Source organism: Pteropus vampyrus, unplaced genomic scaffold (genome assembly GCF_000151845.1).
Source record: "Pteropus vampyrus isolate Shadow unplaced genomic scaffold, Pvam_2.0 Scaffold556, whole genome shotgun sequence".
In the NCBI taxonomy this organism is placed as follows: Eukaryota; Metazoa; Chordata; class Mammalia; order Chiroptera; family Pteropodidae; genus Pteropus; species Pteropus vampyrus.
Window position 1 is genome coordinate 280,080 of NW_011889337.1, and position 12,991 is coordinate 293,070.

The 12,991-nt window shown below is 42.9% G+C and overlaps 1 pseudogene; it reads left to right on the forward strand.

Moving 5' to 3' along the window:
• Positions 1–11,164: 11,164 nt before the first annotated feature.
• On the forward strand, positions 11,165–12,286 carry LOC105308194 (annotated as a pseudogene).
• Positions 12,287–12,991: the final 705 nt, after the last annotated feature.

The following is a 12,991-nucleotide window of genomic DNA, read 5'->3' on the forward strand; positions in this document are numbered from 1 at the left end:
TGGAATTACATAATGGTGCTGGTTGCACAACTCTAAATATACTAGAACCCACTAAATTGTATAGGAGATACAATTTTATTGTATTAAAGGGATGAATTTTATGGAAAATTATTTATACTCAGTGAAGCTATTATGAAAAAAAATTGATTGATATATACAAATCCCTTTAAGTTAGCACCTTGACCTGCTCAAAATGCAGATATGCAGCCATGAGGGCCCTACTATAAATGCCAGAACATTATATCTTCTTTCTTACCTCAGGGTATCTCTAGTTGTACAATAATAACTAGCGTAACATAGCATAGGACTCAGGACTGTCCGGCACACAAATGGACAAAATGAGATAAGCATAGCAGGTAAACATTTATACTCCATAATGGAAAGATAAGTTTCTGTTTCACTTTTTAAATTAAAAAAAAAAACATAGAAACAAGTTGTAGTGTCTTCTTTCTCACACCACAATGGATCACTCCCATGCACCTCGTATTGGAGACCAGTGTTCTAAATCACCATAGTATAGAAGTACACTGAATTTACTTCCAGTAAAAGTCAGTTATACACGACAGCCTGATGAAGTCAACAGAAGCCCACCTCCGTCATGACTCAAATTTCAGACAAAAAGTATCAGCTGAACATACAAAAAATAGAAAGGATAATTGATAGAATACGGCTATGAGAAATTAGAACCAAATGTGATCCAAAGAAGGGGAGGGGGATTCGACCAAGACAGGAGAGTAGTCACCTTCTTTAACCTAAATGAATGAAATAAGCAAAGATGGGTGCTCGCAAAGGTAGTTTTGTAGGTTTGATATATGTAACATAGGGAAATTTCCTTCTATTGGTTTCTATTTTGTATATGTGTGAGAACTAGAAAGTGAGGTCGTATGCTGAGAGTGAGGGGAAGTTAAGGAAGAAACTTTGTGGTTTTGAGGATATTTGATATGTTTTGAAATCATTATAGTGGATAAGTGGGAGGGTAAATTAACCAGAAGCTTGTGTAAGAATTGCTAGGCAGTGTTGGAGGACTGTTTAAAGTTGATAGTTGCACATTTAGAATGGGATCAACCTGGTTTAAATGCAACTTTTCCAGTATTATTCAGCTGCTAAGATTCAAGCACATAGAAAACAAATTGTTCGGTTCATGCAGGGTTGAAGTTACAAAAAGATTAGAGGCAAGAGACTTTAGACAAGGCATTGGTAAGGGTGGAATTGAACTGATGAGCCATTCCATCCAAATAGGATAAGGAGTCAGATAGAAGGGGGGAAAGGGGCTGCACAATTGGCAGGGACCAGAGTCAATAGTTTGTGAGCCCCAAGATGATGAAGAATGGTCATAATGGAGAGCAGAGCAGCAATCTAGAAGGAAAGGAGTTTGTGGTCAGAAAGTAGAATAGTTGAAACACTGGTTCTGGAGGTGGGACAATAACAGGAAGTGACAAGGACTGTGGTGTAGCCACAGGAGTGAACAACTAAGATGAAATGAGAGAGTCTTTGGAAATAATGGAGTTAAGGACCTGGGATGTTGGTGAGTTGGATGAATTTGCAACATACAGAGATGCTAAAATAATTAATCCATGATGATAGTAGAACTTAGAGTGCAAAGAAACATTGTGAACTTCAGTAAATGGCTAGGAGATCTGAAGATTAGAAAAATAAGGAAAGAGAGAGTGTGGTATACCTAAATGACATAGGACTCAAATAAACAAAATTTTGCTTTTTTTTTTTTGCTTTTGTTTTACAAGAAGGTAGAGGAGTCATGATCTGGAGCAAAATGGACACCGATGTCATTTCTAGATCCTGAGTTATATAAGGTGTGAGAAAATAAACAATCTCAGCTTGCATTTCAGACAGCCATGGTGAAGGAGCATTGTTAGAGGGAGACTGAAAGCCATGCTGACAAGCATTGGAGGGAGGGATAGCAAAGTAGAAAAACTGTAACAAGTAGTCCTGAGAATGCAAAAAACATAATAAATTATGAGCATTTTGAGTAGGAGCAAGTATCACACCTCCAGAGCCTCTGTACTGCAGTCAATGGATATCACACACTATCGGCCATATGCTGCAGGTTCTATTCGCTGGCCTAAATGTAGTGTAGGAGTTGTCGCCACCACACAGATTTTTTTTTGAAAAGTAAAGCCTAGAGAGGAAAATAGACTTGTCCAATGTTCGTAAGAGATCAACGTCAGATTCACGGAGCTCGATGTTTTCCCTATAGTGGGCCACCTCCTTTGTATCCTTTCCAGTGGTGCTTGAAGGATACCATAAGAGTTAGTCACCACTTTCATTTATTTTCTTTCCACCAGCAAGTTAGATGTAGACAGCTATGATAAAGAGGTTAGGTTATCCTCTTAGGTTATCCTTTATTCTACTATCTAAGAGCAGGCTCCATGGAATGAATCAACTTTCAGTTCAGCTCATTTGACTTTTGATCCACAAGTAGAGAGGGCAACGATCCAGGCAAGCCTTGGACCCTTCCATGCCTGGTTTATTCTGGTAAGATATCCGTGGAAGTTTTAAAACGTGGCTGCAAATTCTTCGCATTCTTCTCGTTGATGGGTGAGGTCCACATATCCCTGTCCCACTTGAATTTGGGTGAGCTCGTGACTTCTAAAACCAATAGAGTACTGGAGAAATGATGTTATATCACTCCTGAGGCTGAGTCATAAAAAGGCCATTCATCTTCTTCCTGGGTCATTGAAACACTAGCTTTTGGAGCCTTGAGCTGCCACGTAAGAACTGCAACAACTCTGAGACCACCATGCTCATAAGGCCATGTGTAGGCACTATGGTTGACAGGCCCAGGTGAGCCTAGCCTTCCAGACATTCTTGCAAAGGCACCAGACACGTAAGTGAAGCTATAGTGGGCTCACAGGACCAGCCCATCCTCCAGCTGAATGCCTCTGAGTGATCTCTGTTAATGACAAAAATCATCCAGGTGAGGATTTTATTGGAATTGTGATATATAATAAAATAGCTGTTGTTTTAAGCCACTAAGTTTTGGGGCAGTTTGTTGTACAATAATAACTAGCCAGAACACAGGACCAGAAGTGACAAACACTCAGTTCCTTCCCCCATTAGTCTCATCCCTTGCCACATACTCCTACCCTTATTTACCCTGTGCTGCCAACACAGAGAACTTCTAGCTGTTCTCTGAACATACCTTTCACACTTGCCACTGTAACTTTGGTTTTGCTATTCCATCCATGTGAACTTCCCTTCTAATCTTCCCAGCTGAACTCACATTCAGCACTCAAGGCCCAGCTTCAAGGTCAGCTGCTTTATGTTTCCTTTACTGATTGCTTTCGGGGGATTTAATAGCTCCTTTTGCTTTGGTTCCCCTTTCCTTACTCCTCAACCTGGCACCTTATCCAAAGTCATGATCTTTTGTGGTCTGCCTATCTTCATTCCTAGACTGTGAGCTCCTTGAGGGCAAGGAGTAGGTCTTGTTCTCTTTGGCATCTCCTCCAGTGCTAAACATGTTCCCCCAAGTGGGTTTCCAGAATGTATTATAGATATATAAGAGGCCTGATGGCACAAGCCACACTCCTTAGAGGGAAAGCAGCTCAGGTAGGTAGGGGGAAATGGAAGTTATGGCATAGTGATATCAGGTTCACCTGATGTTTATTTTCGGGAGTAGCAGGGCATCTAAGTACAGGGTTCATTCTCATAGGTGATATGAAGAGCCTTCCCTAAAGATTGGATATAGAGCAGGGACCATAGAGGTTCTTACAGAAGTGGACTTCTCAGAAAAGAGATCTTTTCTTCTTCCGATACTCTTTTTTTTAATTTTATTTATTTTAATTAGTTTAAAGTATACCATACATTGGTTAGACATCTATATAGTTTGTAAAACGATCCCCCCAATTGCTCCCTCCTTCCCTTGACCCTCCACCTAGCCAACGTATTCATTCTAATTGCATTCTCTATGCCGTGCTCCCCATCCCCATGTCCATCCATCAGCTACTAATTTGTACTCCTTTAACCCTTCACCCCATTCTCCCAGCCCCCAAAACCCCTCCCCTCTGTCCGTCACCAAATTGTCCACTATATTCGTGAGTCTGGTTTTGATTAGTTTGTTCTTCTTCTTCCTTAGATCCTGCATATAAGTGAAATCATATAGTGTTTATCTTTCTCTGTCTGACTTAAATAGCTTCTAGGTCCATCAAAGCGATATCTTTTCCATCCTCTTCCTTTTAGTCTGTGTGTGTCTTTTAATCTGAAGTGAGTCTCTTACAGGCAACATGTAGGGGTCTTATTTTCCTTTCCATTCATCCACTCTATCTTTTAGTTGGAGCACTTAATTCTTTTCCATTTGAGGTACTTATTGATAGGAATGTAGTTGTTACTACTCTTTATTCCTGTTTTTGATACATGTTTTTTTCTTCTTAAAGAAGTCCCTACATTTCCTATAATACTGGCTTGGTGGTGATAAATTCCTTTAGCTTATTTTTTTCTAGGAAGCTCTTTATCTGTCCTTCAACTCTAAATGATAGCTTTTCTGGATAAATTATTCTTAGTTGTAGATCCTGTGTCTTTATCCTGTCGAATATTTTTTTGCCAAACCCTTCTGTCCTGCATAGTTTCTTTTGAGAAATCAGCTGCCAGCCTTATGGGTTTTCCTTTATAAGTAACTATCTGTTTTTTTCTTGCTGCTTTTAATATTCTTTCTTTGTATTTAAACTTTGGCATTTTAATTATGATGTGTCTTGGTGTGGGCCTCTTTGGGTTCTGGGTTTTAGGGACTCTCTGAGCTTCCTGGGGTTTTATGTCCATTTCCTTCACCAGGTTAGGGAAGTTTCCCATCATTATTTCTCCAAACAGCTGTTCAACATCTTGATTTCCTTCAGTTACACCGATTAGATGGATATTTGGACCCTTAATAGTGTCCTATATGCTCCTTAAATTATTTTTATAGTCTTGGCATCTTACCTCTTGCCATTCTGATTGTGTGTCCTTGGCTTTTCCATCCTCTAGATAGGACATTTGATCCTTTTCTTTATTCACTCTGTTTATTCCTTTATTTATTCCATTTAATATACTCATCTCAGATAATGTGTTCTTCATTTCAGACTGGTTCCCTTTTATAATTTCCATTTCCATTTTTAAGTTTTTTATCTCTTTGTTGAAGTTCTCACTGAATTTAACCAAAAGTTCATTGAGCATCTGTATAACCAGTGTTCTGAACTCTGCATCTGTTAGATTACTTGACTCCATGATATCTGGATCTCTGTTCTGTTCTCTCATGTGGTTTCTGCTTCTTTGTCTTCCTATTTTGGCTGCCTTTCTGTGTCTACTTCTACGTACTAAGCAAAGCTCCTAAGTCTCCTGGTTTTATTAGTGTGGTTTCGTGTAGTAGGTGTCCAATGGCACAGTCCTGAGAGGGGTTCAGATGCAGGCCAAGTTTAGCCCCAGACTGTGCCCCTCCAAGGCACCTGTTGAGATTCAGGAAGCAATCCACAGGTGCTGTGCTTATAGTTGCCTCAAAAGGCCACCCCAGAAACCGAGGCCAGCTGCCTCCAAGTGTAAGTCTAGACGCTACTTAGCAAGGAGCACCTGACTCACTGAGGACACACCTGGATGTGGCTTGGGTGGGGCCGTGAGTTGGGGGAGGCGGGGTTTCAGGGAATCCTCTAGGCAGAATGACTTCTGTTATCCAGTCTGATGACTTCACGGCTATGGTGGCGCTGTGTCTGCACACTGGGAGCAGGGAGGGCTCAGCAGGGAACAATCCATACTGCCGGCACTTCTGTACCAAGCAAGTCTCTCCTCTGCCCTCACTCTGACAATGACTCCCTGTAAGTCCCTGGTGCCCCCTGCGTGCAGCCCAATCAGCACTGGTGTTCAGAGCAAGCAGGTCCGTCACCACGACAATCTGCTTGTGGACCAGCCCCTTTAAGAGGCATTTGCCCGCTGCGGCTGTCACTGCCACAGCTTCCTTCTCACTCAGCTGCTGGGACGGGTAGCCCCACATCCTCGCCTCATCCGACCTTCTGCCACTGCAGGGTGATTTCTTAGATTTCTTCTAGTTGTATGGTTTGTTCTTCTAGATCCCAGGCGATGTTTCCTTGCTGCTGCTCCTGTTTCTATCACAACTTTGATTTGGTTGCCTTCAGATAATCTTTTATTTTTGTCATGTGACTTACAGAGTTCTACCGGTAAGGGATTGACTGCTCAGAGCTAAAACTGAGGGAGAAGAAAGGAGAGGCAAAAATGGGAGAGGAGAGGAGCTACTGTTATACTTAAGTAGGCTCATTCCCCACCCTAGTTGAGCCTGGGGATCTGATTTACAGTTTGGCATAGATTCTGACTCCTCCCAGAAATGCTCACCTCTACCCAGGATGCAATGAGGAACTGCCAATCCTTCTGCCTGACTCCCAAGACATAGCAGCCTGATTTGTTTACATGCTCTGAAAAAGTCAGGATCTTGGTTTTCCATCTGTAAAATGTGGGGCCTTGGCTGGCTGGTATCTCAGGGTTCCTCTGCCCTGACTTCACCAGCAGTGGTTGGAACTGAAATGGAGCCTGTGGCCTCTCCCTCAGAGGAGGCTCTGGCTCCTGGCAGTTACATTGAACTAGGCATTGGCAGGTTTCCAAGGATGGATCCAGGCTTCTGTACTTGGCAAAGCCAGGGAGGAAATTAGGTTAATCACAATCCAATATGTCCAATCTACTTATTTACCGAGTAATTATTTGATGAGGCCAGTTAATAGCTTTTGGATGGATTTTTAATCCCTGTGAGGCACCCACAATGTGACAATGACAATGTGCAATTAACAAGGCAACAGATGATAAACGGCAGTGAACTTATGAGAAAAAAGCCCTGTCCCCAGCTCCCTTGGTTCTATACACAGAGAAAGCATTTTGAGAAAGTCAAATCTGGGAATAGGGGACGCCACAAGAGAAAAACACTTTGTAAACCTCGTTGTGACTGATGCAGCTTTAGAAAACCCAAACTTTTTGTCATCTTTGTGGCATTATTAGAAACAGAGCATCCAAACCAAGGAACTATTAGGTGTAGCCTTTTGTGTTGAAAGCAATCAGACTCCTCCAATCACTGTCCGTCAGAGAAGTCCAGGGGCCAATCTGGGGCCAGTGCTGTGGATATTTGGGGGAGAGTCCTAAAGGCAGGAGGAAATATCTGTTGGAGGGAAATGTCTGTCGATCTGAGCTCTTCAATGGAGGAAAGCCTTCATGCAATCCATCAGGCAGACGTCCTATATGCCAAAGATATTTACCTCCTAAACTCTCACAAGACTGCTGGAGTCCATTTATTTAAAGAGTCCTCTGCAAATTAACACTAGGGCAGGAAATGGCCTGTGCTGTGGCCCAGTGGGAAGAGAATGAGATCTTGCCTCTCTGACCCCACCTCATCTAATTGGAAAAATGGTTGTGAAAATAACCACTAGCTCACAAGGATCGGTGCCAAGGCAGCTCAAGCTTAGGGAGAACCAAGATCCCACTCAGGAAGGTGAAAGAAGAAGACATCTGAGAGGCCCTCAGTCCTGGAGCTCAGGGTGCTAGTGGCTTAAATTTTCTACTCCTCCTATGTATGGCCCCCACTGGAAGCAGTGTGCTTGCTGTTCTGTTGATGGCAATAAATCTGGTGAGCTTGCCTACCCTACAGTCTGAGAGTACTGTGCATATGAGCAGTAGTTACAAGTCAGGCTCCAGGAGCAGAGTAGCTTAGGAAGCTTCCCATAGAAAGGCCACTAACTAGGCAAGCCACCATGAGGCCATTCAATTGGGGAGAGTAGGAGAGTGCATTTTGCCAACATCTGTGCCTTAGGCCATCATGGCCTAACAGCTCCCAATCTGTACCTGAGGCCAGATGGTTACACATCTGCCTCAGGGTGAATCTCAGGGGTGAGGGGTCTATGCTGCCTAAGGTATTTATCCTTTCCAGTAATTTGCTGCCAGATATTAATTAGAAAGTAGCTTCAGGATTTCCAAAATGAACCAGCTTAGATTGACAAATTCTTGATGGAGGAATGCTAGATTTGCAGTACACATAACACTATAAAGTGCCTGTGAATCCCCTGGAGATCTTATTAAAATGCAGATTCTGACTCAGAGGGTCTGGGACAGAGTGATCTTATGTAGTAGGTGTTCTGTGGGGCCCAGTGATGCAGTATTCCTGGTCACCTGAACTGGGTGTTCCAGGGGTGTCCCTTGTGTGAGTTGTGTGTGCCCTCCTGTTACAGTTGAGCCTTGATTGCTCTTAGCATATCAGTGGGTGGGACTGACCCTCAGGCTGACTAGCTATGACTACAGTGGATGAGTTATTATGTGGGGACTGACCCCACTGATGGGATGGGATTCAGTGTAACAGGGCTCTGATGCCTACTGAGTCCACCCTTTGGGTGTGTCATTCATAGAGCTAATTAGGTGGTGCTCTGGTGTGGTCTGAAGCCAGTCACCAGATGTGTTGGTTCTGGGCCTCATAGCAGGGACTCTGATGCTAGCCCAGGTCAGCTGCTGTCTGTGCCTAGCCGGGGGGCACCCAGTAGGAGGTATGAAGTGATCTGCAATTGGTAGCTTCCTACGCTGAGCTTGGAGGCACCTGGGAGAGGCTATCCTATGAACCAAGGCCAGCTTCCACTAGTGCCTGGCTGGGGGCCACTTAGCAAGAGGTACAGAGCATGCCAAATCCAGCCACTGTTTTTGTAGGGTTTGTGAACCTTTCTGAGATTTTAGGGAAATCCACAATATAGGCAGAGACCGACTGCTTATGAGTAAAAGCTGCTGAAAGAAATTCAGGCCTGTGCACCACTTGGGTGAGGCAGGTTCTCAGGGAATCATCAGAGTGGGGTGAGTTTGATGGAAACTCTGATTTGGTGCCTACCTGTACACCTGGGTCCCCCTACCTGTACACCTGGATTGAGGGAGGGTTCGACAAAGGAACAATGGTCCCAGCACGCTAGTCTGGGAGAGAACTGCCCCCTGCCAGTCCTCACCCTGAAGCAGACAATTTAATTCCTCCTCTTGTGTCCCTGAGACTTTTCAAGCTGCTGCCTCAGTGCTAGAGCTCATAGCAAGTGAATTCATCTGCAAGTATGCCTGTGCAAAGGCCCTTTAAAATAAACAGCTGGGACTCTCACACAGATGGAATTCCTGCTGATTTCCACAGCCAGATGTTATGAGGACTGCTCTTCCTGGCACTGGTGCTTCAGGCTGGGGAGCTCAGTGTTGGCCTGGGACCCCTTGCTCCTCAGGGGGGACCTCTACAGCTGAGATATCCCTCCCAATTCTTAAGTGGAACAGATGGGTGTGAGACCAGCCTATTTCATATCTCTGCCCCTCCTACCCATCTCTATGTGGCTTCTTTATATCTCTAGTTTTAGGGGTTCTATTCAGCTAGTCTTCAGGTGGTGGTTCTCAAGAGTTGTTGTTTTATAATTTAATTGTAATTTTAATGTGATCATGGAAGAAGGCGAGCATAGCATTTGTCTACTTTGCTATCTTGACTGGAAGTCACTGGTTGCTTTCTTATTATTGAGTCTTGGGATTTCTTTTATATATTCTGAATTCAAGTCCTTTATCAAATACGTAATCTGCAAATTTTTTCTCCAAATCTGTGGCTTGTCTTTTTTTTTCTTTTTTTTTCCTTTTGTATTAGTTCCAGGTATACTGCACCATGGTTAGACATTTATATAACTTACAAAGTGATCCCTCTGATTAGCCTAGTACCCATCTGGCACCACACACAGCCATTACAATATTATTGACTATATTCTCTATGCTGTACTTCCCATACCCGTGACTGTTTTGTAACTACCAACTTGTACTTCTTAATTCCTTCACCTTTTTCACCCAGTCCCCTAACCCCACTCCCATCTGGCAATCACCAGGGTGTCTTCTGTATCCGTAAGTGTGTTTTCATTTTATTTGTTAATTTATTTTGTTCCTTGGATTCCACATATAAGTGGAATTATTTGGTATTTTTCTTTCTCATTCTGACTTATTTCACTCAGCATAATACTCCCTAGGTCAATCCACATTATTGCAAATGGTAAGATTTCATTTTTTATGGCTGAGTAATATTCCATTGTATATATGTACCACCTCTTATTTATCCATTCATCCATTGATGGACACTCAGGTTGCCTCCATATCTTGACCATTATAAATAGTGCTGCAGTGAACATAGGGGTGCATAAATCTTTAGAAATTAGTTTTTTTTCCCTTTGAGTAAGTACCCATAAGTGTAAATGCTGAGTCAAAAGGTAGTTCTATTTTTAATTTTTTTAGAAACCTCCAGACCGTTTTCCATAATGGCTATACCAGTCTGCAATCCCACGAACAGTGTTTGAGGGTTCTCTTTTCTCCACATCCTCGCCAACACTTGTTTTTTGATTTGTTGATGATTGTGGCTTGTCTTTTAATTATCTTTATAGTGTCCATTGAAGAGCACAAATTCTAAATTTTGATGAATTCCAATTCATTAAATTTTCTCTTATGGTTCGTGTTTATTGTATCTTATGAAATATTTGTCTAATCTAAGGTTTCAAAGATTTTCACCTATGTTTCTGATATGTTTCACAGCTCTTTTTTGTTTTTAAGTCTATGATACAATGCAAGTTAATTTGATATATGGCATGAGATAATAATCAAGGTTTTTTTTAAATGTTTGATCCTTTCAGCATCTTTAGCTGAAAACACTATTTTTTCATTGTTAATTTTCCTTTACATCTTTGTCAATAATTTCTTGACCCGATTTTTTGTTGTGACCCTGGTGATACAATTATGATAATTTCTGGATATATGTGGATACACACACACACACACACACACACACACACACACATATTTGTCTGCTTTTATGTATGTGTGCAATACTTCTATCAAAATATTTCAAAATGAGAATAGAAATGATAATGAAGACAATAAGGGCAGGGCCTGGCTGTGGCATGGAGCTGCAAGGTGACCCAGAAGATGGCCTCTGCACGTGGGTGGCTCCTCCCCCACCAATCCTGAGCTCTCGCCACCATGTGGTCCTCTCAGTGTGAGCCTTTGTGCCTGTCTCCGGGACCCCATGACAGCTGTGCAGGGCAGTGGCCCAGGTCATTGTCTTGCTTCATTGTCTCTTCTTGACAAGTGCTGGCTGCACGCGGAGCCCTCACATGCCCCAGTGGCCGCTGGAGCCCTGGGACCCATGGGTGCTGGCAGGAGCATCCCAGGGCATGCAGAAGGAGATGAAGTACCTGAATCCCTGGTGGTCCGACAATTGCGGCCTCCTGCACCTCACCATCCCACTGAGCTTGGCAGGGCTCCAACTGGACCAGAACCTGGACTTTTACCTGCTGCTCCTACTGTCCACCCTTTCCTGGGATGAGCTGCTGCTCAGGAGTGGCCCAACAAGTACCACCTATATGCTCAGCTGCTTCCCGGCCTGAGGATGGGGGCTTGTGGACCGCGTGCACTCCAAAGGCCAGGAGCTGGACCCCGCAGTAGAGCCCAAGGGCCAGCTGCTCAGGGAGGTGATTGGGCTGGGAGTCCCATTCATTCCCTGCACCTGGGTGGCCTGTGTACAGCGTGGCGGCTGGAAACACTGATGGGGTCCCAGGGCTACTCTGTGCTGCCGCAACCTTGTAGGCCGGAAGAGTTGGTACCAGCTGTGTGGCAGCAGCCAGGCTGCACAGGGCGGTGGAGGCAACCCTGAGCAGCTATGAGTAGCCCCTTGGTGGCTAGGGAGGAGGAGAATGCATCTGCCAAACCAACAGCTCAAGTGTCTGATGCCAGAGGACACGCAAGTGAGAAGAATAGGGTACTAAGAGCTATGGGTCAGTTCCCAGCATAAGGAAAATGAGCAAAGAGTGTCAACCTAGAATGAAAAATTGCTATGGCAGAAGAATGTAGGTGAAAATAAAATAACAGATAAATCTGAATGGGAGGCAGAAAAGACCGCTAAATCTAGAAATGAGACATCTAAATGGGACTGGCACATCTTTCTCTTTGGAAAACATTTCAGTTGTTTTCATCACAGCCTGAAAATTCACTATAGGACATCTCACTGGGAGATATTCCTCCTCTTACAGGAAGTATCAATGATGGCTTGAATTCTTCAGCACATTATAATGTAAATTGTAGCCAGGCTATAAGCCACGGTATGAATTTCCATGAGGCCATGTTGCTGTGTCCTGATAATACATTTAGAAGAGATTCAGTAGAAAGGACTTCACAGCCACAAGAATCAATTCTGCAGTTAAATTCTCATACCATCAATCCTGAACAGACCCTTCCTGGAACTAATTTGACAGTATTTCTTCCACTTGCTGACCATAGATGAGGAATCTAACAAGCCAAGACCTTTCAACAGCATGTTAAGCAGGTACTATTTGATGGATTTACAAGTGTCACTAATCTATGATATTAGATGAAGAGAGAAAAATAAAATTGCTGCTCACAACTGTGGTAAGCACAAACTGGACATAATTTTTAATCTAGAAGATGATGTATGTAACTTGCAAGTAAAGAAGGAAACCATCAAAAGAGAGTAAGTCCAGTTTAACAAAGCCATTAATGTACTGAAAGAGAAGCTACATGGCCTTTATCATGGTTTTTTTAGCATGTTAAGAGATGATGAAGGCCAGTCAATCCAAACCAATATGCTCTTCAATGCAGCGATGATGGAAGTATTTTGATTTTACCCAAGGAACTGGTGACCTCAGGCCACAAAAAGGAAGACCAAAAGGGAAAAAGAAAAGGGGATAGAAGAAGAAGAAATCGAAGATGGATCCCTTTAATATGTACAAAGGAATGATGTTCATAAGATGATATATGGATCATAAACCAATGAAATTGCTTCAACTTTAACTCAAGTATTACATAATTATCTTTAAGTACTGCTAGTTGAATCATTCAGTTAAGTCTACATTTTGAAGCTTATGTGGACAGAAGTTTAGGACTTGAAGATCAGACCTGTTGGAAATATGGGGAAAACCACAACTTTTCATGAAGTCCTGCATCGTATGCATAATTTTTAAATATGTAC